The sequence below is a fragment of the Eublepharis macularius genome, chromosome 3 (genome assembly GCF_028583425.1).
Source record: "Eublepharis macularius isolate TG4126 chromosome 3, MPM_Emac_v1.0, whole genome shotgun sequence".
NCBI classification, from domain to species: domain Eukaryota; kingdom Metazoa; phylum Chordata; class Lepidosauria; order Squamata; family Eublepharidae; genus Eublepharis; species Eublepharis macularius.
The window spans coordinates 83,117,221-83,144,108 of NC_072792.1; the positions used below are offsets into that span (position 1 = coordinate 83,117,221).

Sequence of the window (26,888 nt, forward strand, 5' to 3'; positions counted from 1 at the left end):
TCATTGATAGCTGTTGTTGCAGATATTTTATCTCCTGTTGCACCTTAACATCCCCTGGCACAGTTCTTAAAGCATCCTCCTTTTTCTTAATTTCTTGCAAAATACCTTGCATTTTCTTGCCCCTTTCTCTTTAATTCCGAATTATGACATATAAAATTGCCTCTTATAAATGCTTTGCTTGCATCCCAAACCATTCTCAAATCTGTATCCTTGTTCAAATTTAATTCAAAAAATTCTTTCAGCCTTTTTTTACAGTCCTCAATAATTGCCTCTTTATGTAATAAAGATTCATTTCATTACCATCAGAATATATTAGATTTGGTCTGGTAATTAACTCTTACAGGGTTATGGTCTGAGAAAGACTTTGATAATATCTCTACTTTATTTTGGTCACCAAATTTTTTGACACCCAGACCATGGCTGATTCCGCACACCTTGGATAATGCACTTTCAATGCACTTTATCAATCGTTTGAGGTGGATTTTTTGTTCCACACACACAAAAATCTATTTCAAATGATCTATAAAGAGGATTGGAAGTGCATTATCCAATGTGTGTGGAATCACTCCATAGCTATAAATGATAACGATTTGTGTGTCTCTGAGTAGAGTGTATATTCTCTTGAGTCACCATTATTTTGTCTCCAAGCATCCACCAAACCCATATAATCAAACATGTCAAAACAAACCTTTGGTAATTTACCTTGAGTATCTTTTATATTTTTATCAGAGCAGCTATCTATTTGTGGAGAAACAACATCATTCCAATCACCCATCAACCAACAACTTTCGTAAGGCAGATCAGCCAATTTTTCCAAAGGTATTTGTAAAACTTCCCCTTCCCCTCATTTGGTGCGCAGATTCCCACCATCAAGATTTCACTCCCATTCAGTGTGACCGCAACCCCCACAAATCTACCCTGGTTATCAGAAATAGCAAGTTCTGGTTTCAATACAGGCTTTAAATACAATACCACCCCGTTTTTCTTTTTGTTACCTGCAGAGACAAATCCCCCCCCCCAAAATTTTGTAATCCAAATATTTGATACCTTTTTTTCTGATGAGTTTCTTGTAAGCAGATGATATCAAGTCTCCACTTTTTTAGATGATGAAATATTTCCATCTTTTTTGAAGAGCATTCACTCCATTTATATTCCACGTTATGCATTTGTAATCCATGCTTGAAATTTTAGTTATTGTCTGAGTCCATATCATCTTGCTCTTTCTCGTCCAGTACAAGTGGTTTTGAATCTTCCAGAGATTCTTCTAGGTCTTTCTTGTATCTTTCCATAAATTCTCTTGCCTTTGGAATTGAATTCAGCCTAAATCTCTGTTGTTTAAAGGTAAAAATCATTCCTTCCAGCTTGTCCCATCTAAATTGGATTTTCTTCTGTTTGAGCTTTTCAGTTAAAAAGATATAGTCCTTGCGTTTCCTCAGAATTCTGAGTGGTATTTCCTTTAACACAATGATTGGACCTTCCTGTATAGTCAATTTCTTCCTGTAGTGTTGTAAAATTTAATCTTTTATCGACTTTCTGACAAAATGCACCACGATGTCCTTTAGGAGTTTATTCTGTGTCGCATATCTGGTGGGAATTCTATATACTTTATCTAGTTCCATCTCTACTTTTAGGATGCCCACTGCATAAATTCTGCCAAGGCTTCTACCACACCCTATATCAAACCATCTTCATCTTGTGTCTCCTCCACATGTCTCAGGTGGAACACATATTCTTTCTCCTTTAATTCCAGTAAAGCTAGGTTGTCTTGGTGCTTCTCAAAGTCTTTATCCAGCACTGCTGCTTTACAGTCCAAAGTCTGCACCTGATTTTTCAGCTCTTTTACCTCCTCAGAGGTTTTCTTGACAACACCTTCAATATTTTTAATTTGCTCTGTTAAGTCTGTTTTGAATTTTGTAAAATTATCTTCTATTTTCTTCTCAAAATAATCTAGTTTATCTCTTAATTGGTCAAGAACTTTTTGCATTAAATCTGTGGATGAGGATTAGGAAATTTCAATTGAACGTTTTCTCGTGCCTTGCGACATTGCTCCACTAGATGGCTCTGTAAGACCTTTAGTTAAACTGTTATGCCAAGTAGCAGGAGGCAGGTTCTTTCTCTTTCAGATGGCATTTGTTTTCCTTTTGTTTTCATTTGTTTACATTACAGGAAGTTTTCAAGATCATAAAATCAGCCTTAGTTTCTAATATGGAAGTTTTAATCAGTCCAGCAAATATGACAGATATATCTTCTTCAAATTCCAGTTCACAAATTACTGAGACAAACAAAGCTTTTTGATCCCCTTTAGTCAGTTAAAAACTTTTCTTCTCATATACACTTCAAAGGCTTCCTGCCAGCACTATACTTCCACCACTCAATGCCTACAGTGCATCCCAGATTGTCATATCAAGCCATTCTCAAGTTATTGTCCTACCTCCAGACAAGCCATTAAGCCATTGTTTTGGGGCAGAGACATCATCTTTGCTTCAGAATATGTTTTGCCCTATAACTGGTCTACCCAGACATTTGCTATGTGTGTGTTCTGGGATCCATCTGTGCACCCTCAAGTTTGCTTGAGCCTTCTTCTCCCGGTGAAATGTTCTGAGATCCATCTGTGCACCCTCAAGTTTGCTTGAGCCTTCTTCTCCCAGTGAAATGCTGGTCATTTTGCTACTGTTCCCATGGACTCCTCCTTCAGGACTGGTAAAAATCTCCCTATCCGATTCCATTTTTCTCTCTGATTTCTTAGTTAGCCTTGTATACATGCTGTGTTTTGTGCATGTTCAATTGCCTTTTATTTCTCTTTTAATAAAAACCTTTCCTGTTGAACATCTGCCTGATTTATTTGAGAGTTCTCTAAGGAAATAGTCCCAGTATGCATAGGTGAAGATTCCCAGTTACCCCCTCATGCTGTGTCTCCTTTAATGCTAATTCCCCCCCAAAATTAGGAAGACCTCCTATTTAGGTAACACCTGGGCAACAAAGGAGTCTATCCTGTCATTGAGCACCCAAGGAAGCAGGATTGACCTGCAAACTCATCACCTCCTGACTGATTTGTTGTCAGAGATACAAGGGAAGTGGAAGTTGATGCAGATCTTTGGCAACAGCTTAATTAGAGAAGGTTCTTGTGGAGTTAAATTCCTTGAAAGCCAGCCAGAGCACGTCATTTTTACCCTGCTGCTCTACCATGTTGCTTTAAGCAGCCGATTTACTCTTGCACACAATTTCAGCAAGCCTCTGTTGTTGAGCAACAAGGTTCCCAGATCACATTCCAGCATGACTGTCTCTAATTCAATTTCATGAGTAAAATTTGGGTCCAGTAGCACCTTAAAGGCCAACTAGATTTCCAGAGTATGAGCTTCAAAGTGTCAAAGGGAGCTTTGACTCTAGCTGGTCTTTAAGGTACTAATGGACCCAAATCCTGCTTTTCTATTGCAGACCAACATGGATACCCAGCAGTCTATAAGTTAATTGAGATGCAAATGACATAGCCGTGGGGATTCATGCGGGTAGTTACTCAAGCTGCGGTGGAAGTAAGAAAGACCTGATAAACAGAGGAGTTTTTTTAAGGCATGAGGGAAAGAAAAGATGACCTAGGAACTCCACAGCGAAAAAAGGCCAAAATGCAGTCGGAGCTTCCCTGGAATACTACCCATGCAAAGGAGAGAGGAAAAGAACTGAAGAAGGGGTACTCTCTTTCCCAGAGGCGGGAAGAAAATGACCTAATATTCTGCCTCCAGGGATTATGGGAGAAGGAGTACCCACACATCAAGATGGCCTCCTCTGCTCAAATGAGAAATTATAGGTTATTTTAAACCTTGGTTTCTAGAGAAATGGCATACTATGGTAATTACTTTCACTGGCTCTTTTACTATCTTTTACTATCTTTTTCCTTTGTGTCTCAACACAGATACAACATTTTTGCACCATAGAAATTATTTCAGGAGAGGAATGAATATGACAAAATGGCTTCAACAGAATGTAAACCACATACAGAAGAAAAGGTGGTTGTAGCTAAACCCAAATTTCTGTTCAAAGATATTTCCTCAAAAATCTGAAGTTATTCTCCATTCAGGTATAATGTTTTCCACTGAAGTAATCTCCATGAAGAACAACATTCAATGCAATCCTATGTAGATCTACTCTAGTCTAAGATATAAGCTTAGTCTGAAGAAACAGTATAGGATTGCACTGTCCATTTCTATTATGGTCAGTATACACCAGAGGGGCCTGCATTTTTACATACAGAGGAACTAAACAGAATCTGTCTTCTGAAATTATGGCAGTGGATGCCATGCACATGCACATGTATCCAAAGATACAAATCCATACTATACCTTTCTCTCTTGTTCTCCCTCTGTTTCACATGTACATGCACACACACACACATATAGTCTTTTGTGGCAATTCTAATTTTAAACGTCCAATATTGCTATTGTCATAATACAATAATTTGTTCCGATTACAGGTTATAGAATTACTACTCTATAAGTTTTAAAACTTACCTTCTTATTTTACCTTGCTTTATCTTGCTGACTTGATTTAACTGCTCAGGGTCAGTTATGCAACTTGTTGATTCAACTAAAATGACACTACAAAGTGTTGCAATCTTAGCAAAAAAAAGACTAGTTTATCTTTATGTAGTAGAATTTTAAGAAATAAATCAGGAATATGTCATCATTTATATAGATTTTCTGAAACAAGATATACCACTCAAGAACCTCAGAATAGATAATACTTCTATAACAAACTGTTTTGTTTTTCCTGTAATCTGTATTTTTGCTAAAATCTGTAATTGGTAGTTATCTGAAGAACCCATATATTTATACAACAGGTATATGGGGAAATGGGCAATTATTTTAATAGTGTTATTGATCAGTCTGAAATCTTAAATCTGAGGTTTCAACCTCGTAAAGGTAAATTTAAAAAATCTACATCCATGAAATGTGAAATGAACACAAGTGAATGCCAAGGGCTAAAGGCATGAGCTTGGAGGGATAAAAGCAAATGTAAATATTTAATCAATATTTAATTTATATTTTGGAAGTATGAAATCACACAAGACTCCTGAAAGTTTTAATGCATATAAATAAAATAATAACACATGCAAGAGGATGTCTAAAAGGCAATTCATTTGTTTGCAGTTCAGGACATTTTCTCAGTCATTCTGGTTATTTATTTATTATTGTCCACCTTCCTCGCTGAGATTCTAGGTGGATTACCAAGTGCAAGTCAATATGATCAACAACTAGGACATCCAATGAACAAATAAAATAGAGTATTGGTTTTAGATCTTTGAAAACAAACATAAATCTGAATACAGAAATGAAACACTGCTAAAACAAAGCATAAGTAACTAAACATGACATCTTTAACAATGTGGAAATTACCCATTAAGACCATATATGGTCTTAATGGGTAATTTCCACATTGTTAAAGATGTCATGTCATTGTTAAAGATATCTACATCAAGAGACAATATCCAGTACTAGTCTACAGATCCTGTCACAAAGCATCTCTCTGAGCCATAATTTTTAAAGCAGAACACAAAACTATGGGAAATAGTATTATTGGAGTATTGGTTATCAGTCAAATGATTTTATCCAACTGCATACCTGAATGGCCCACTGATTTTGAAAGGACTAGTAACTTGCAGAATAACTGTCTTCAGCTCATAACACGGAGATCTGCATTTTAATAAACCCTGTAAGTAAAGAAAAGTTGTATTAGTGTGGGAAAATTCAGTTTAAAGGCCTGTTATTTTTGGAAGTCTGTTTCTTTTTAGTGCCAAGTTTTAAATAAAACCAAGAAATAAACCTACTCACATACAAGTGATTGATAGCTGCTTTGAAAAAATGTTTGTCAGGATTTGTTCCAAAAAGATATATGAAACATCAAATATCTGCTCAATGCAACTGAGTATTTAAGGAGAAATGGAGAAAAAATGACATTTATGACAGACAAAGGAAAATAAAAACATGACATGAAATTCAAGATGAAGGAAATAACATTCCATAGTTGTTGTATTATCAATTAGTGACTAAATTAAAATAATAATTAAACTAAGAAGGAGGTTGGTTAAGAGAGGAAACAGCTTTTGAACAATTAATCATTGGAGATTCAAAATTCCTATTAGGAAAAGTATATAAAATATTATTGCGATATGATTCGGAATCAGAACAAGTAAAAATTGTATGATAAAATGGATGCAAAACTTTGGAGAAAACATAAGCCAGCGGGGAAATGTATGGACCAAAGAAATCAAATTTACAGAATGTCAGAGAGAATTGGTACAAAATATTTTTCAGATGGTATATTACTCCCAAAGACATTTCAAAAGCTAACAAGGATTATAATGGAAAGTGCTAGAAATGCTAAAACATAGATGCAACATTCTGTCACGTGGTGTACTTGCCAGAAAGCAAGGAACTACTGGAAAGAAGTACATGAAGAAATGCAAAAGATATTAAAGTCTAAGATTGTGATGTACCCCAAAAATAAGTTATTAAATATTTTACCAAGTAATATTACAAAATTACATAGTGAGCTATTGAAATATATAGTGATGACAGCAAGAGTAGTATATGCAGAAAAATGGAAGGCAGAACGCTGTCCAGATTTGATGGTATGGAAGAATAAGCTATATGAATATGTGTGAATGACAAAATTAACATCTTACATATATAATCAGTCAATTACAGAATTCCAAGAAAAATGGAAAGTATTTTTTGATTATGTAGCTGAAAAAACAGGGTTGCACTCACCTGTAACTTCTGTTCATCGAGTTCTTCTGTACAGACACACATGGGACTGTGCGTACGCAGGCTTGCCGATGGAGAATTCTACAACGCTTTCTAGAGCTCCAAGGGGGCCGTTGTTCATGTTCCAAAGCAACCATTCCCACTTAAACAGTCATGTGACTTAACAGCGAGCAACAGCCCCTCCCCTCAGTTCCTCCACAAGCTGCCACAACTCCAGACTGTAGCGACCAGGGAGTTCACAGCGGGGTAGGAGGGAGGGCATGTGTGTCTGCACAGAAGAACTCGATGAACAGAAGTTACAGGTGAGTGCAACCCTGTTTTCATCTTCGTTCTTCTGTGCAGCTCCACATGGAAGAGTACCAAGCTATACACCACAAAGGAGGCGGAGTGAATCTCCAACTCAACTTTATTAACATTATGAACAGAGTAACCATAAAAGCATGAGCAAGAAACTGTAACATCAAATAGAGTGTAATATGGAGCATTAATCCAACCATAAAATAAGAACCAGCTCTTTTTTTTTTAAGGCAGAGAGTGCAAGATGGATCTTGCAACTGTCACATCCTGGTTTGCATTCACATCTACTGCATAATGCTTTACAAACGTGTCAGCAGAAGACCACATTGCTGCTTTATAAATCTGTGCAAAAGGGACACCCTTACTAAGAGCCGAGGATGCTGCATGCGACCTTGTCGAATGAGCTTTTACCCTCAAAGGACATTGCAGTCCAGACATACTATATGCTTTTTCAATTGCAAGCACAATCCATCGCGACACTGTCTGCGAAGATGCCTCTTTACCTTTATTCATCCCACCAAAGCAAACGAACAAATGTGTGGTATCCCGAAAAGGTTTCGTTTTGTCCAAATAAAAGGCTAATGCTCTTTTTAAATCTAGTGAGTGTAAGGCTCTTTCTCCTTTTGACACAGGGTTTGGGGGGAAAAACGGTAGAGAAATTTCCTGTGCTAAGTGAAAAGCAGTTACTACCTTTGGCAGGAACTGCAAACTAGGCCTAAGCACCACCTTAGTAGGGTGAAACTTCAGAAAAGGAGGGTCAACCCTAAGTGCTGCCAACTCGCTCACGCTCCTAGCAGAGGTAATCACAACTAAAAATGCCACCTTATAAGATAAGACATCCAAAGGGCAGGTAGCCTGTGGCTCAAAAGGTGGTAGCATCAACTGTGCTAACACCAGTGACAACGACCATTGGGGAACTGGTAATGATACAGGTGGATACAGGTTAGACATTCCCCTCATAAACTGGTGAGATCTTGAATGGGAAAACACTGACCATCCCTCCACTGGTTGGTGGACTGAGGAAATAGCAGTTAAATGCACTTTTAGTGATGACACACCTAACCCCTCTGATTTCAAATCACATAGATAATCAAATATGAGATTTAGTGGACAAGACGTAGCTGACACACCTCTAACTTCTGTCCAGGCCAAAAACCTAGCCCACTTAGTTGAATACAACTTCCTAGTCGAAGGCCTTCTGGCACTTAAAAGGACCTCCTGAACCTGGAATGAGCACTCTAACTGTAAGGTCGTATTTGCCACACAATCAGATGCAGACTGTCTGGGTGGTGGTGAAACAACACTCCACTGTAAAGCAAATCTAGCTGTCTGGGCAACCTGACATATGTCCGTTTGGACAACTGTAGATGTTTGGGCAACCACACTTGCCTTGGCCAAAATGGCGCTACCAGTATAGCATTGGTGTTGTCCCTCTCTATCTTGTACGAGACTCTTGTTAAGAGAGGGATCGGGGGAAACATGTAATAAAGCCTGTTTGTCCAGGCATCCTCAATGGACAGAGGGTTGCTCCCTGCCCTGGAACAAAACACTCTAGCTTTCATATTGCTTGATGTTGCAAAGACATCCACCTCCGGTGTACCCCACTGGTTGAAAACAGGGACAAAATATTTGTTGTTCAAGACCCACTCATGATTTGACACAATGACTCTGCTGAGAAAATCTGCCCTTGCATTGTCTATACCTGCAATGAGGATTGCCTGAACAGATACATTGTTTGCAATTGCCCATTGCCAAAGAGTCACAGCTTTCTTGCAGAGCTTTAGGGATGCACCTTGTCAGTTTACATAAAACATTGCAGTGGTGTTGTCCGTTTGCACCAACACATTCCGGTTTCGTAGGAAGCCTGCAAACGAAACAAGTGCAAATCGTATAGCTCTCAATTCTAACAAATTAATATGTAACCCTGACTCCTTTTCTGACCAACCACCTTTCACAAATATCCCATTACAGTGAGCACCCCAACCCGCCAGTGAGGCATCCGTTGTCACCACCAGGACATGATAGGTATATCCAAAAGCCACACCTTTAAAGAGATTTTGATCCTTCACCCACCATGCCAGAGAACGGACGATCCCCCTTGGTACTGAAAACCTCACTGAAGGTGCACGTTCTAAGGGCTTGTACTTCCTAATGCACAGTTCTGTAGTGATCTCATGTGTAACCTGGCAAAAGGCACCACTGATGTAGTAGATGCCATGTACCACAACAGGCGCTGTATGGTTCACACCAGCTGAAAATGATTCATAATGGAGATCAAAGATTTAATTGAACTCACCCTCTCCTGTGGCAATACAGCTCTTGAAATGGAAGAGTCTAATACTGCCCCAATATATGACACTTTTTCACTGGGCTCTAGCTTGGACTTTTCAAAATTTATAAGAAGGCCCAAGCTTCTACAAGTTTGAACCACTTTACTAATATCCTGCACTAATTTATCCTTTGAAGGAGCCACCACTAGCCAATCATCTAAGTAGGGAAAAACAGTACACCCCTGTTCCCTTAAAAAGGCCACCATGGGTGCCATACACTGTGAAAACCCTTGGAGCCATAGAAAGGCCAAAAGGGAGCACTCTGTAACGAAATACCTTGTTTCGGTATACAAACCCCAGATACCTCCTATGCTCCTTCCTTATAGCAATGTGAAAATATGCGTCCTTAAGGTCAAGGACCGCGAACTACTCCCCTTGTTTTAACAATGATAATACAACTGACAAGGTGACCATCTTGAACTTTGACACCCTCAGAAAAGCACTGAGGCCTCTTAAATCTAAGATAGGACGTAAACCCCCATTTTTTTTGGAACCAAAAAGAAGCATGAGAAGAAGCCTGGTTGTGTTTCATCAGATTTTACTTCTTCAATAGCCCCTTTAGCCAAGAGAGCCTGAATTTCTCCTTCTAACTCAACTAACATATTATTAATGGCCATTGACGGCCAAACACACTTTGGCAGCTCTGCGAACTCTAGTCCATAACCACTGTTAACAATGGTCAAGACTCATGAGTCGGTTGTAATTGACCTCCATTCAGAAAGGAAAGTTGCAATTCGGTCACCAAAATGAGGACTACAGTTGGCCTGCTCCATTCAGAACTGCTTCGGGGTGCCTTGAGGACCCTTCTGGTGAACAGACGACAGAGATGAATGAGGCTTATACGGTTTTCGTCTTCTTGACTGTTGAGAAGCAGAGTATTGTCTCTGTGGGTGCTGATGGTAATACTGGTGCTGCTGATTCCTCCCATAATATTGGTATGGGGTACGTCTCGGGAAGTACCTTGGTTTGTAGGTTGTCCTCTCGGCAGCTGTCACTCCCAAGGATTTGGCTGTCTGCCTGTCCTCCTTTTTCTTTTTTAGAGCCTCATCAGTAGTAGGGAAGAAAAGTACATCTCCCTCAAAAGTCATTTGGAATTTGGATTGAATGAAGGAGATTTTATATACCATTTCTGTGCCTTTCAGTATTATACTTTCAGTATTATGCACTTTTACTATGCTCAGGAGCTATTGTAGTATTTGTAACGCAACTTGCAGGAAAATGAAACTTGAAACAAAAGACCAAAGAAGAATGTATGTTAAACATGTTAATCACTGTGAGAACTGAGAATTAACAGTACAATGCTTGCTATATGATAGAGATGCACCTGTCACACACACATCTGCTGTATGATTTTAATACAGAATGCTCTTTGTAAGAACTGTCTATGCAAAGTATAGAAATAGGAGCTTGTAGAAAAAGATAGAAACAATGTTGCTGAAAGAAAGAAGAATTTAGCTGTAAGCAAGTTAGAGCAGAGGAATTGTCTAAAGTTAACAGAACATACCAGAGAGGGAGAGATTGCTCTCCTCCCACAGAACTCGGAGGAAGCATCTCTGAAACCAAGCCCCCCCCCCCCAAGGTTGCTGAAAGCGACATTAGGGTGCCAGTGGCTAGATTGCAAAATGTTACAAAGGAATGGGCATGAATGGAAGAGTCTATACCAGAGATGTGTGGGAAAGGAAGTAAAATGTACCATCCTAGGAATATGCCAAGGACAGATGAGACAAGAAATTACAACTTTGCAATTTCTTGGAATACTGGTGTTTCAAGTTGTTTCTTCCAATCAGAATACCCCCTAGACGCTTGTATCATGACAGGTGGTCCCTCGCTTCTTCCAATGAGGGATCACTGTAAACTTCAAGCCAATAAGATAACAAATATTATAATTAACCAAAAGGTATTAATTGCTTTGCATTGCTATTGTAGCTTTGATGAGTGCTGAACACGAGGAGACCTTTTCCTCTTCATGTAAAATTATCCATCCATTGTGTAATAAACAATCATTCATTGCTTCAATCTACAGGACTCCGTGGTGTCTCTCTCTTATTATGATTGGTTAGAGGGATACCCAAGGCACCAGTTTGTGCTTAACAGTCAGACTTTTGATCTTGGCCCTTGTCTCCATCAGGAGCACCATAGAGCATAGCCATGCATGTCTTCTCATCAACACAGCCCCTGCCATACCTCTTGCTGAGGTATCCACTGCATGGCTGCCTGCATTCACCTGTTGTTTCGATAATCGTATGGCTTCCGTTTGTATCAATGATACAAGTGCCTTCTTATCTCCTGGCAGATCAGAAATATACAATGACAATTTCTCCCACAAATAAAGCTGGTAACCAGCCATAATTGCCTGGTAGTTAGCGATGCGCAAATTCAGGGCTGAAATTGCATACTGCCTCCTGCCTAAGCTATCTATCTTCTTGCCCTCCTTATCCGGTGGAACAGAGTGTGAACCAGACTGGCGATGTTGGATCTCCTCTGTCACTAGAGAAGATGGAGGGGGATGCTTCAGCAATGCCTGCCATGTGTCTTGCTTTATTTTATACATCTGTTCTATCCACTTAGACGTGGCAGGCATCTCAGCAGGTGTCTTCCACACCTTGTGAATGATTTCCTCTAGTCCCTCTAACATGGGAAATCCTACTACAGCAGGGGCGTCACCATAGATGTGGCTCAGCAACTTATCCTTTGTCTTCCCTCAGACAATGTCCAAAACCCTTGCCATCCACGCCATTTGCTCTACATATAGCCGAAGGTCCTCAAATGGTGAGCCCGTACTTGGACCAACATTCTCATCAGGGGAAGGGTCCGAGAAAGACTTGGAACTGATCTCAGAGTGGTCAACCTCCATGTCACCTTCATCAGATGCCGAAGACTGCTCAGGAAATGGGGGCAGCAACCATCTATGTTCCCTCAAACCCAAAGGCCCCAAGTCCAGACAGCCATAGTCTGTTGGCCCTCCCTGCCGTTGGCAGTGATATGGTGCAGGGATGCAGCAGGCATGCTGATGTTGAACAGCCAATGAACACCTTGGTTCCAAACGGACCGCATCACCTGACGCTTGTCAGTTCCAATGGGAACAACTCGAAGAAACAGAATGGCTTTGGACCCGACGTGAGGACAGCTCGGCTGCAACATGCTCCTCGTCTGGGGACCTGCGGGATCCTACTACAGCAATGTCGGCCCTGCTCCCCAACTCTGACCTGATCCTCGGTTCCAAAATCTCTCCCTCAGACATCGAGTGAGCCGGGGAGTTCAAATGCGGCGACGGGATACGCGGTGCAACACCACATCATCAATTTCTTCAAGTCTTGGCAATCAAAGGTGATGTGTCGGAACCGAAGCATTTAGGGAAGAATGCTTTGACTTCTTTGACTTTCTGGCTGGTGGTTCAGAAGCCGATCTTGACTTCGAACTCCTTTTAGAGCTCAATGTTTTACCTGTCGGATCCGATACAGACATCGATCTTGACGAGCTTGGTTCCTTTCTTGTCAGATCCGATGTAGGGGTCAACCTCGAGGAGCCTGATACTCTGCCCATCAGATCTGATATTGGAACTGACCTCAAAGACACTATGACCCAGCCCTTGAATGCCACTCAGCAGCCACTGAAGCCGACACTGATTTTGAAACCAACTTTGATGCGTGCTCCTTAGACGACGGAGACTTAAGCACCTCTCCCTCTTCCAACACTTTATTCCATAAGGAAGCTCTCAATCGTTGGCTTCTATCATGTCGGGCCTTGGGAGTGAAGTTCTGGCAGATCTTACATGCCATCACATTGTGCCCCTCACCCAAACAAAACAGGCAGAGTTCTTGGGCATCAGTATGGGTCATCTTCATATTACATTGAGTACAGTGCTTAAAAAGGGCATTTGATGCCGTATCAAGGCGATCAAAGACCACAGGGGCAAAACCAATACGCATTGTCAAACAGGCCGAATCAATACACACAAAGACGTTTCATACCAAGTCAACAAGCAGAAATCGTAAACAGGAACAGTTCGAAAGTCAAAAAACCGAAGAAATCACAGAGAAAAACACCAATGAGAGCTCAAGCACAACGTTCCTCCTCAAGTGGTGACAAGAAGAGAACTGAGGGAAGGGGCCATTGCTCGCCGTTAAGTCACATGACCATTTAGGCGGGAACGGTTGCTGTGGAACGTGAGCAACAGCCCTTTTGGTGCTCTAGAAAGCGTTGTAGAATTCTCCTTCGGCTAGCCTGCGCACGCGCAGTCCCATGTGAGGCTGCACAGAAGAACGAAGATGAACTAAGAATAACTAAGAACAATTATTAAATATTTATGGAAAGATATTTTAAGTAAAAATTAAGAATATATATAAACAAGTTTTATATAGACATATGATCTAATTGATGAGAACATGACTTAAATGATAGAAATTTATTCATTATATCTTTATTTTATAGAATTTAATGTTGTGTTTAGGTTCATATATGACCTAGATGATTATTCATGACTGAAGTAGTGGATGATTGTAGAGATAGGTATTAGATGATTATATGACGTAGTTCGTGTTTTATGTGTTTATGTTTGAGCTTATTATTTGAAATAAATAAAAAACTTTAAAAAAAAATTGTATGCATGTCTCTTAAATATAACAAAGCATGCACATAAATAAAAAGTATTACTTTGATGCATTTATTATATGTATATGTTCCCCTTTGTCATGAGCATCTGAGGACCCAAGTTGAGTAACAATCCGGGGTGAGGGGATGACTTCAGGGGAAAGAGAAAAAGTTCTGCTAGGCATAGGTATTCCTATGTTGCAAAGGTATTTCAAAGAGGGTAGGGTTTGTTCATGGAGTATTCTTTGCAGGGGGAAGGGGAAGAAGAACAAAGCCACTCAGTATATTTTGTATCACATATATCTAGTATCTGAAGAAGTGAGCTCTGACTTACAAAAGCTCATACCCCAGCACAAATTTTGTTAGTCTTAGAGGTGCTACCACACTCTTGCTCTTTTCTACTGCTACAGACAATCATGGCTACACATCTTGATATATTTCTAGTATGACCATCATGCAAAATTATCACAGGGAATTTTCAGATTACAGCAACAAAAGAAGACTTTGGGGAAGGATTTACATGCTTTTAAAAAGTGTATATAATCCGAAAACAGGAGAAAGAGGGAAGCATGGTCAAAATGTGAATGAACTGAAAACTGACCCATAAATGGATGAGATAATGAGGCACAGATCTATGAATGGAGGAGGAGGGCTAACAGTTTAGCATGCTGGATGAAAACTCTTGAAAAAGAAGCCAGAGCACATGTGACACATCCTTCAAAGTATGGGTGCAAAAAATGCAGCCCAGTGAAACTATGTTGTGCAGCCTGCAATCTCATCCCATGAGGTGGGGAGAGGGAGAAGCTGGCATGGTAAAATTTCATACACCCCATCTCATCTTATCTGATCTGGGTCTCAGTGCTCCCGGTATATAAAGCCATAAAATTCAGAGAAGTGTACTGGTAATACACTATTACAAGCTGGGGAGCCCCAAGCACTTTCAGGAGCATCTCATTTTCCCACCCCAAACTGGGGTCTGAGAAGCCTACTTCTTTCCCTTCCCTTAAAACCCCCATAGACTCTCTCCTTGTCCTGTTTCCTTCTTTCCTTCCCACCTACCAGCCACCTTTATATTACCCTTGTCTTCAGCTTTCCCTCCTTTTCTTCAACTGGCAGCATCTCACTGGGAAAACTCTGTGTAGTTCCAGGCTCCAGGCTGAACTGGGCCTAGTTGCATATTGCTGGCCGTCAGGAACATGCAAAGACTTCCCCTTGCACATGGTTTTCCCTACTTGAAATTCACTCTTTGAAAAGAGAGTCTACTTTCCTCCATAGAGTTTTCAAAATGTTCTGATGATATTACTTTCTTACTTGAAAAATATTTCAACACATTTAAATGAAGGACTTTAAATTTGATTTGCTTTATAAATATCTTGCGATATTTGATATCTGAAACCCATCAAGAAATATAGATAATTATGTTATGATAAGCCTTAAGAACTGATTATAGCTGACTACATATTATGTACAATACTTACGGCAGGTTTAATTTGGCTAATCCTGGTCTTGAGGGAAAAGGTCATTGTAGCCCCTCCTACTCCAGTTGAAGCCTTTGAAACAAGTAACAACACAGCTTCACCAGGATGCAGAAAGCAGCTAGTGAATTCCACATTTATGCTTATTTGGCTCCTAAAACAGGGAAAAGAATGATATATTGTTTAATGAATAATATCAAAGACATGTAGAAACAACTGCATTTCAGTATTTCTCATACCAAAATTTATTTGCCACAAGAAATCACTAAATGGTACAAGTGAACTATTTGAAATGCCTGTATTAAATAAATATTTAACGGGAAGGGAACATGAAAATTGTTTTTGTGTTTGACTGTGAAGTAACAACTAAGGTGAAATATTTGGGAGTTGAACTGACTGCAAAGAATATAGATCTATTCAAAAATAACTATGAAAAATTATGGACTCAGATTGAGCAAGATTTGATTAAATGGAATAGACTGAATTTGTCATGGTTGGGAAGGATTGCAGCAGTTAAGATGAACGTGTTACCAAGAGTAATGTTTTTGTTACAGACAATACCAATTATCCGAGACTCTAAGCAGTTTGAAAAATGGCAGAGGAAAATATCAGACTTTGTTTGGGCAGGCAAGAAGCCTCGAGTGAAAATGAAAGTTTTACAAGATGCAAAGGAAAGAGGCGGAATGCAACTGCCCAATCTAAGACTTTACTATGATGCAATCTGCCTAGTGTGGCTGAAAGACTGGATGACACTGAAGAATAAGAAATTATTGGCCCTAGAGGGATATAAAAAAATATTCGGATGGCATGCATACCTATGGTACGACAAAGTGAAAGTGAACTCTATGTTCTTACATCATTACATACGTAAAAGCCTATTTGCAACTTGGAAGAAGTACAGAGACTTTCTACAAGAAGGAACCCCCATGTGGGTGGTTCCATATGAAGTAATAGATCCGAGAGCTGTCGATACTGAGCAACAGTGTTTAACATACAAGGAGATAACCCGAATAGAATTTTCTAAACTTAAAATAAAGACACAGGACGAGTTATCACCCAACTATGACTGGTTTCAGTATAGGCAGATCAGAGATCTCTACAACTCGGACTGTGCAAAGGGAGGCATAAGAACAGAGAATTCGGAACTAGAGCAGACACTTTTAAAAGAGGATAAGAAGGAAATTTCCAAGGTATACCAAGTACTGTTGAAATGGTATACTGAAGATGAAATAGTTAAAGTACAAATGGTGAAGTGGGCCATAAATTTTAACAAAGAAATAACAATGGAGGCATGGGAACACTTGTGGAAAAACACAATGAAGACTACAACGTGTACTAATATTAAAGAGAACATTTACAAAATGATCTATCGTTGGTACATGACACCAAAGAAGATTGCGCTAGGGAATTTGAACACTTCAAACAAATGCTGGAAATGTAAAAAACATGAGGGCTCTCTGTACCATATGTGGTGGACGTGTGAGGTAGCTAGGCAGTACTGGGGAGAAATAATAAAAGTAATAAGTGAGATTTTACAATTTCAAATTAATAAGAACCCAGAACTCCTGCTACTGAACTTGGGAATGGAGAACATTCCAGCCCAATATGGAACATTGCTATTTTACATGACAGCAGCGGCCAGACTTTTGTATGCGCAAAAATGGAAAGTACAAGAAGTGCCAACTATTGAGGACTGGACTTACAAATTGCTGTATATGGCCGAAATGGACAAAATGACAAGAAAATTGAGAAATCTGGACCCAGGACAGTTCAACACAGACTGGGAGAAGCTGAAGCAATATGTGTTGAAGAAATGGGAGGTGGGAGGAGAACTGTGGCAGTTTGAGAACTATTGAAACATGACAAAATGTAGAGGGGGGTGACTTTACCGGAGGGTAGAGAGAGAAATGAAAATGTCTAAGCAGTTATCTTGTTAGATTGTTATATATAGAAAAACATATAGAATATGGATAGAAAATAATTAACTATAAGGACCGACTAATTAATATTGTTTCTGGTATAAATGTGTAACATGTTAAACTGAATAAGTCTACCTGAAGAAACATATGGATCAAATTGATTGATAACTTTTGACGATAGTTATATAGATGTATAATTAAAGAAAGAGGAAATCAATAATATAATTAAATATAACTAAAGTAGAATGAAGGCAAGATATGTAGGAAAAGTAATATACAGAATATAAGTTAAATTGGTTGACTTATATGAATGCATGGATTATATGGTTTATATGGTATATGGTTTATAGAAATATTTGAAACCAGGAAATTATGAAATTATGGAAAAAGGGACAAATTGTTTGTCTAATACGGAAGAAGGGACTTAAAGATAGGGTACAGAGTGTTAAAAATAGTTAAAGAATTATTGCTTAGATTAAAGGGAAAGTATATGTTTGTTAGATAGATGAATTTAAAATGAGTAAGGGAAAAGGGACAAAGGGTTGGAAAACTGTTGGAAGTCTACAAAAAGGGGGGAAAGGGAGGGGGTTAGAAATTGGGAAGCGGGAATTGATTGTAATGTGAAATCAAATGATTCTAATTCCAATAAAAATTTTATTAAAAAAAAAAAGAAAATTGTTTTTGTGTTTGATTGCTCAAAGTAGGTATCTTAAGCAGCTTTTTTCCCCATTAGATATCCTAGAGTCTGCACTAAGCAGGCCCATATACATATCTGATTTAGTGAAGGGCTTTGTTTTGTTACTTATCCCTTGCTAAATCATCTTGTGCTTCAGATATGAGATGCAGATGTGAAATGGGAGTGCACACCCACCTTGTATACTTCAAGCCTTCCAAGACATACAGGGGAAGCAAAAACAATTCCACCCCCTACTCCAAAGGAAAGAGAATATTTCAAGAGTGGATCCAAATTCCACTGGAAAGCAACCAGAACAAACACTAGAATTTCTTCCACCCCGTCTACTTGCCCATAATTCTTGAGCAGATTCTGGTAGGGATGGAACTCATATCCACTATTATGAAAAGCTTTAAATGATTATTTTTATCATTAATAGTCTGCTTTTCTCAACAATAAACAACAGTTAGGACATTCAGGGAAACAGATACACTAGGGAATGATAGCAGAAAAATTTTAAACAAGCATATAGCCAAGCACAGAGATAATTGTTACATGTGTGTATTTTTCTCAAATGTATATTAAGGGGAAATGTTCTGAAGTCTACCCTTCTATTCTTTTCTGTCCATTCTATTCTGTCCATATGAAATATAGCACTTATGATGGTACAGTCCTCTACTTAAGGTGCATCAGCTGAAGCCCAGAATATATTCTGGCTGAAAAACCAATTACTAGGCGTGTGCAAGAAAAAAATATTCAGTTTTCCCACTTTGGAAATTCCAAAGCAGAAAAAGAAGTCAGAAATAAGCAATTTCCAAAGCAGCGAGCCGCTTTGAAAATTGCTTATTGACCGGCTTTGGTATGCTCCATAAAGATTCGGAGCATACCAAAAAGGCATTTAAACTTCCAGCCTCGCAGCTTATTTGACCCAATGGGAGGGGAGAAGGGGGAAGAGGGGGGAGAAGGGAAACAGCGGGGCTGTAGGCTTAAGCCTGCAGCTCTGCAACCTAGTGATCAGTTTTCCCGCTGCAGAAGGGGCCACGGAATCCCCTGGCCCTTTCCACAGAGGATGAAGAGAAGCAGTGGGGCTAGTCTTACATCTGCAGCCCCACTGCTAGGCGCTCTGTTCGCCCGCTACAGAAGGGGCCAGGGAATCCCTTGGCCCCTTCTGCAGCAGGCGAAGGGAAGTGGCAGGGCTAGGCTTAAGTCTGCAGCCCTGCTGCCAGCTCTTTTTGCCCACTGCAGAAGGGGCGAGGGAATCCCCTGGCCCCTTCCACATCGGGCAAAGGGAAGCAGCAGGGCTATGCCCACGCCCATGGGCCAGCTGAAGTGCCGAAAGGGCCCTTTCCCTGCCATTTGCATGTGCCAGGGAAAGGGCCCTTTAAACTCCCACTGTCCAGTGGGAATCCTCCTCCACAGGTCAGCTGGAGCCCACTGGAGTTTGAAAGCCCCAAAGTTTCCCATAGCAACCCGAATCGCTTCGGGAAGCTTTGATTCGACATTTATGAATTGGGGCCAGCATGCTGGGCCAGATTCGGAAATCCCAAATCTTTACAAATCAAGTCCAATTCAGGTATTTATCCTAAATCGGAAACCCGAATGGCACACCCCTGCCAATTACCTATAAAGCAAAGTATTGTTTTAATCTATATTATTTGTATGTGATTCACCTGGATCCTGAGAAATCTGATACAGAAGATTTTCAGAAACCAAGTATCTTCTTTAAAAAAAAAAATTATTGGCTGGGTTTGCAAACATAAACATAGAAATCATTATCATTATTCACCCCATTGCATTTTCCCCATCCTTCCCCCCCCCTTTTTCTGGTGACTCCCCGCAGTTTTCCATACCCAACTTCATCTAAAAAGTTTATCATATAAATTCTTAAAATCTATAATACTAATGTAATATATATCTATATTATACCTACAATCTACTCTAACTATATTACTTGTTTTAGTTAAAAATATAAAGATTACATAAGTAATAATAAGTACATATGCTAACTAAGTAAAACAAAATTACATACATATCCCCTGTAAATATACTATACTAATCCCATAACATATAGTAAAATATACCCCTTTGAAGCTTAAGTAAGTTTCTATCTCCCCTACTTCTCCAAAGACCACAATTTCCCCTTCATGTCCCACTTTTTTTCCACATATTTCTTAAATTTTTCCCAGCTTGATGTATAGTCCAATTCTTCTTGTTCTTTCAATTTCCTTGTTAATTTGTCCATTTCTGCCATGTTCAAAACTTTCAAAATCCAATCTTCCATAGATGGTATCTCCTGAGTCTTCCACATCTGTGCATAACACATTCTGGCCACTGTGATCATATAAAACACCATAACTCTGTCCATTTTATCAAAATCTTCTAGGTTCATACATAATAACAGCAATTCCGGGGTTTTATTTATATTCCTTTGTAAAATATCTGACATAACTTTAACTATATCCCCCCAGAACTGCTTAGCCTTATCACAAGTCCACCACATATAATAGAATGAACCTTCATGCTGTTTACATTTCCAACACTTAATCAGACATCTGGCTATTACCATTGGCCAACTTCTTCGGTGTTAAATACCATCTATACAACATTTTATATACATTTTCACGCACAGTGGTACATGCTGAAATCTTAACTACATTTTTCCAAACCTTTTCCCAAGCTTCCATTGAAATTTCCTTATTACAATTTATTGCCCATTTGACCATCTGCACTTTAACAACTTCCTCCTCTGTAAACCATTTCAATAATATCTTATATATTTTAGAAATTATTTTCTTCCCCCCCTGAAGCAAACACTCCTCAATCTCAGAGTTTTGTAGTCTAAAACCATTTTTTCTTTTGTCTTTCTCATATAGGTCTTTTATCTGCATGTATTGAAACCATCCATATTGGAATGGCAATTCTTCATTACCTTTAAGCATATAGTTATTCTGCTGTATCTCAAGAATTTCTTTATAAGTCAACCAGTCTTCCCCTGCATATTCTGTTCTTGGATTTACTACTTCTGCAGGGATGATCCACATTGGTATAGTCTCTTCTATATATTTCTTGTATTTAGTCCATACAGCAAACAAGCTTCTTCTGACATAATGATGTAGAAACATAGAGTCTGCTTTTACTTTGTCATACCATAGATATGCATGCCATCCAAATAGTTTATTATATCCTTCCAATGCTAACAACTTCAAATTCTTCAATGTCATCCATTCCTTTAGCCAGTCCAGACATATCGCTTCATAGTATAATTTAAAATTTGGTAATTGTAGTCCTCCTCTATCTTTCGCATCATAGAGTACTTTCATTTTAATTCTGGGTTTCTTTCCAGCCCAAACAAAGTTTAACATCGTTCTCTGCCACTTCTCAAATTGTTTACTGTCTTTAACAATAGTTATTGTCTGTAGTAGAAACATCATTCTTGGAAGAACATTCATCTTAATTACTGCAATACGACCTAACCATGACAAGTTCATTTTATTCCATCTAATCATATCTTTCTCTATTTGTTGCCATAACTTGTCACAGTTATTCTTATATAAGTCAATATTCTTCACTGTCACTTCCACTCCCAAATACTTAAACTTGTTCACTACTTCACACTCCACCTTATCCATCAGCTCCTTTTGTTGTTGTTTAGTCATATTTTTGCAGAGTATTTTGGACTTCACCTTATTAATTACAAAACCCGCTACATCTCCAAAATCCTTCCTTTTCTTCATCAATTTTGGCATGCACTCTGTTGGATCTTCCACTATCACCATTATGTCATCAGCAAAAGCTCTTACTTTATATTCAAATCCTTTAGTCCTCAATCCTCTTATTGAATTGTCTTCTCTTATTTGCCTAAGTAAAATCTCCAGTACCATTACAAACAGAAGTGGGGAAAGCGGACACCCTTGTCTTGTTCCTTTTCTTATTTCCAACTTTTTGGTTACATCCGAGTTAACAATTATATTTGCAGATTGGTTTTTATATATTGCCTTTATTGCTTGTATAAATTTCTCTCCCAACTGCATCTTCTCCATTGTTGCAAACATAAAATCCCAGTTCAAATTGTCGAACGCTTTCTCCGCATCCACAAAGAAAAAACCAACCTGCTTCCCTGGATTTTTATCATAATACTCAATAGCATTCAACAACACTCGTAAGTTATCTTTTATTTGCCTTTCCGGTAAAAAGCCAGCTTGATCTTCTCCAATAAATTTCACTAGCCAAGTCTTAAGTCTTTCTGCTAGTATCTTTGCAAATATTTTATAGTCATTATTAGTTAAAGATATTGGTCTATAATTCTTAACATTACTTAAGTCTAATGTCTCCTTCGGTATCAATGTAATATTAGCCTCATTCCATGTATCTGGCATCTCGACCCCTTCCAATATTCCATTCATCATCTTTTGCATCAGTTGTTTCAAGTCCTCTGCCATCACTTTATAAAATTTTGCAGTAATTCCATCTGGTCCCGGAGCTTTACCAACTGTAGTAGCTTGTATTGCTTGTAACACTCCCATTATTGATATCTCAGTACTAAGCTTCTCTTTCAGCTTCTCCGGTACCTTTGGTAAGTCAATCCTGTCAAAGTAGTCTCTTATCTTTTCATGATCCACTATTTTTTTCTGATATAACTTGGCATAATATTTGTAGAATACTCTCTCAATCAATCCTTGATCATATAGTTCCTTTCCCTCTTCTGTAATCTTACTTATTACTCTTTTCTCTCTCTTTTTCTTTAATTGCCACACCAAATATCTCCCTGGTTTATTAGCTCCTTCAAATGTTCTTTGCTTCATTTTCTTCAGCTCCCACTCCACTTCTTTATTTTCCATGGCTCTAATCTGTTCTTGCAGTAACTTTATTTTATACAACAATTTCTTTTTAGCTGGTCTCTTTTTCAATTGTTGTTCAACTTGAATAATTTTTTCCTGTATCTCTTTTCATTTCGCTTCTTTTTTCCTCCTCTCTCTGCCATTTAAGTCCATCAAAACACCTCTAATTACGGCTTTATATGTGTCCCAGACCATGTGCGTTGGCACCTCTTTATCCACGTTAGACTGAATAAAAAACTTCGTTTCTTTTCTCAACACCTCAACACATTCTGGGTCACTCAAAAGATCCTCATTAATTCTCCATCTCCTTTTCTTGTGTTTCATTCCAAATCTCCACATCACTGGATTATGATCCGAGCTAACTTTTGGTAATATATCAGTCTCTTTTGTAAACACTACCAGTTCTTTAGACGCCCAGATCATATCTATTCTCGAAAAAGATTGGTGACTAGATGAAAAAAAAGTATACTGCTTCAATTTAGGATTATATTTTCTCCAGACATCTTCTAAATTTTCTTGTTCCTGAATTTCAAAAAGACTTCGGTAATTTCCCCGTCCTTACTTTACTTGTTGATAGACTTTTATCCAATTGCAAATCTACCACTCTGTTAAAGTCTCCAGCTATAATTACCTGGTCATAAGTCCACTGCTCCATTTGTTTTCGTAAGTCTTTGAAAAATATATCTTTGGAGCCATTTGGCGCATATAGTCCAAGAACCATAGTTTTCTTTGCATTACATAAACATTCCACAGCCAGGTATCTTCCATTTTTGTCAGACACAATTAATTTGGGTTGTAGCTCTTCCTTTAAATATATAACGATTCCCCTCTTTTTTGCTTTGTTGCCGAAACAAATTGTTTTCCTAACTTTTTGTAAATCAAATATTTAACATCTTGATCCCTATTATGAGTTTCTTGTAGACAAATCAAATTACTTCTTTGTTTAGCTAACCAATGTAACACAGCTTTACGTTTAGAGGGTGAATTAAGTCCATTAACATTCCATGAAATTAATTTGTACTCCATAATTATAATCTTGATGAGCTACGAAAGTCTTTTCCATTTTCCATCAGAAAAACATCCATTGCATATTTCAATTTAATCACTTGTCTCCCTGATTGAAATTCAAAAGTCACTCCTTCCGGTAGCTCCCATCTATATCTGATTTCCGCTGCCCTTAGCTTTTGTGTTAAGTCTCTGTACTTTTTCCAATACTGGAGTACTTTACGTGGTACTTCTTTCATAATTCGAATCTGTGTCCCGGCTACCTCCAGTGGAGTTTCAAAGTGTCTTCTAATAATTTCCTCCTTCATTCTCCTTGTGGTCAATTGGACAATAATATCTCTTGGTAAATTCTTTTGTTCCATATATTTTGAATTGACTCTATACACGATATCCAAATGAGTCATCATTTCCTCCTCTGTTTGCCCCAAAATTTTGCCAATATTTCAGCTACTTGTTTAAGGGCAGATCCATCCATTTTTTCCGGAACCACCCTCATGCGAATCTGTCTGTCCATTGCTTTGCATTCCATCATCACTATTCTTTCGCCCATACCTATGGTCTCATTCTGTATAGCCTCTGTTCTTTTCTCCCCATCCTGCACCAACCACTGCATTTCTTGCACCTTTTGTTGAGTATTCTGTAAATGTTTTTATTGCCTCCATCTCCTTTTTAACTTCCATAATTTCCGATTTGATTGCTTCTTTCATTTCCGTCATTAGATTTTGCTGTAATTTTTGTATCATCTCCCGAATCTCTTTATTTCCATCTGTTATTTTCTTACCCAAATTTTCAATAGCAGCATGCCAGTCCTTTTTTTTTTTGGAGGCCATCGGACTTGCCTTAAGTCCCCACGAATCAGCTCTCTTTCTTAGCTCCATCTTCGTTTTAATTCAAATCTCTATTTTTATATATCAAAAGTTTTTGACGTTTGCCCTCAGCTAAAATGGCAATTGAGGCTTCCCTTGCCCTTAAAATGTCGAGCGATGTTTTTCTATGGTTCAAAATGTCAGGCGATCTTTCTCTATGGTAATACAGTCACACCGATAACCTTCCCTCACTTTCAATGGTGAATCCTCTACTTCCGTTTCCTTTCCCTTACTTTCAATGGTGGGTACTTCACATCCTCTTCCATCTTTGTTTTTCTTCTGGGTCCTCCTGCTCTTCCTGACCTCCCTTGCTGCTCTTTCTATCTCCTCTCCGTCTATTGTTCTCCACTTCCTGTCTCACGGCACGCCTTCCAGTTCCCACGATCTGCCCACCACGTCGCTATCTCCCCAACCACAGGTATGCAAAACAATATTCTTCTTAGCTCTTTTTAGCTTTTTCTCGTTCTCAAAACTCCAAATAAATTGCTCAGTCTTTTAATATACTTTTTGAGCTTGGTAACTCAGTCTTTAGTTCTTTTAAAATTTAAGTCTTTATTCAGTAAAACGGTCCGTTGGAGGAGATAGTAATCTTAACTTAATACAGACTTCTTGGGATGTACTCACTGCTTCAAATGTCCAAATCTGTTCAAATCCGTTCCCGAGGCTCGGGGAACAAAGAGCCTATGTCAATTTAATGACTCCTGAAGCTGCTGCAGAGATTTTGGCCGCCCTTCTCCGAGGAGGATCTCAAGGCTTGGGGGAGAAGCCCTTAATTCAGAGCCTCCAACCCACTGAGACCCTTCACTCTCAGGGCTAAAAGTGTTCTTGCCGGATTTCTGACTAAAACCCGGGGGCTGTGGGCGATCTGGAAGCCCCACCAGCCCAAAAAACAGCACCTCAGATGATCCGGAGCTCCGAATCACGTCGGTCTCTCCATTACCCCGAACCGGAAGTCTCGAAACCAAGTATCTTCTAATGAATTTTTTTCAACATTACTATGTGTTCATGCTGCAAAAGCATGGATAATATTTTTACCAAAGCCACATTGAAGTAGTTTTTCTGAACTGGGGATTCTGCAAACAAAATAAAGACAGAACATGTGCTTGAAGCAGGTAGCTTACTTGAAATTATTAATTCAAACTAACCTATAAAGTTAAATGTCAAAAAGTTGTATGCACTTCATTTGGAATTTTGCCTAGTCTAGTTGAAAAAGCCACGTTTCTAAAAAAAAATAACTTACATGAGGCAAAAATGATCAGCACAGACAAGAGGCCCAATAACCTAAAGCAAAAGACTAGCCTCACACTCTTGCTATGATTCAGTCCAGGCCTCATTTCGAGGGGGAATGCACCAGAACACCATTCCGGTAGTTCCCCCAAGTCAGGTGGTCCCACACACCTGACTTTAAAAGGTTTTTGGCCATTTAGGCCTAGATTAGGGGCCAAAAGGGCCACAATCAGGGCCAAAACAGCACTGATTGGGTCAGTGCCAGGTGGGGAAATCCACCCCTGTCCGGCACCGACCCGATCCCGGCCATTTTGGCCCTGGGCCTCAATGGGTCAAAAATGGCTGTTTGGGGCCATTCGGGGCCCGTTTTGGCCTGGATTGGGGCTGAAAGAGCCGGGATCGGGTAGGCTGTTTCCCGCACCCGGTACCGACCCAGTCTTGGCCATTTCGGCCCTGATCCGGGCCTGAATGAGTCAAAAATGGCCATTTTGGGCCATTGTCATAGTACAGCCTGAGCTTGACGAGTCCTCAGAGGAGGAGGAGCTGACGCTTGCTGACAGCCTTGCTCCTCCTGAGGAGGAGCAGCCTATCTCCCAGCAGCCGACCACAGCTGAACGGTCAGATGCTGAATCCCAGCAAGAAGCTCCCCTTCCCCACCCAGAACCATCAGCCCAGATGCAGCCAGCTTCCTTATCCCCTCCAACATCTTCAGACTATCGAGAGCAACGTCAGTGTAGCAGGGACAGAAGAGACTTACAGACCCGACGTCAATCTGCACGCCTCCGGGCTCTGAACAGGCCAGTCTTCTCAGAGGAAGGAGGGGCTTCAGAGGAGGAGACTTGAAGCAGCTGTGCTAGCTGACCGAATGCTCTCAGAGTATAAAAGCCAGAGGGAGGGCTCCTTTCAGCGT

At 39.4% G+C, this 26,888-nt stretch overlaps 1 protein-coding gene across 1 annotated transcript in view; it reads right to left on the reverse strand.

The window, feature by feature from the left end:
* LOC129326231 (cilia and flagella-associated protein 47-like) overlaps nt 1–4,570 on the reverse strand; it is a 30,165-nt gene extending 25,595 nt beyond the window's left edge. Inside the window, exon 1 of the mRNA XM_054974393.1 lies at nt 4,503–4,570. The gene's annotated coding sequence lies outside the window, so the exon portion shown is untranslated. The remainder of the gene's footprint in view (nt 1–4,502) is intronic.
* Between the last annotated feature and the right edge of the window lie 22,318 nt (nt 4,571–26,888).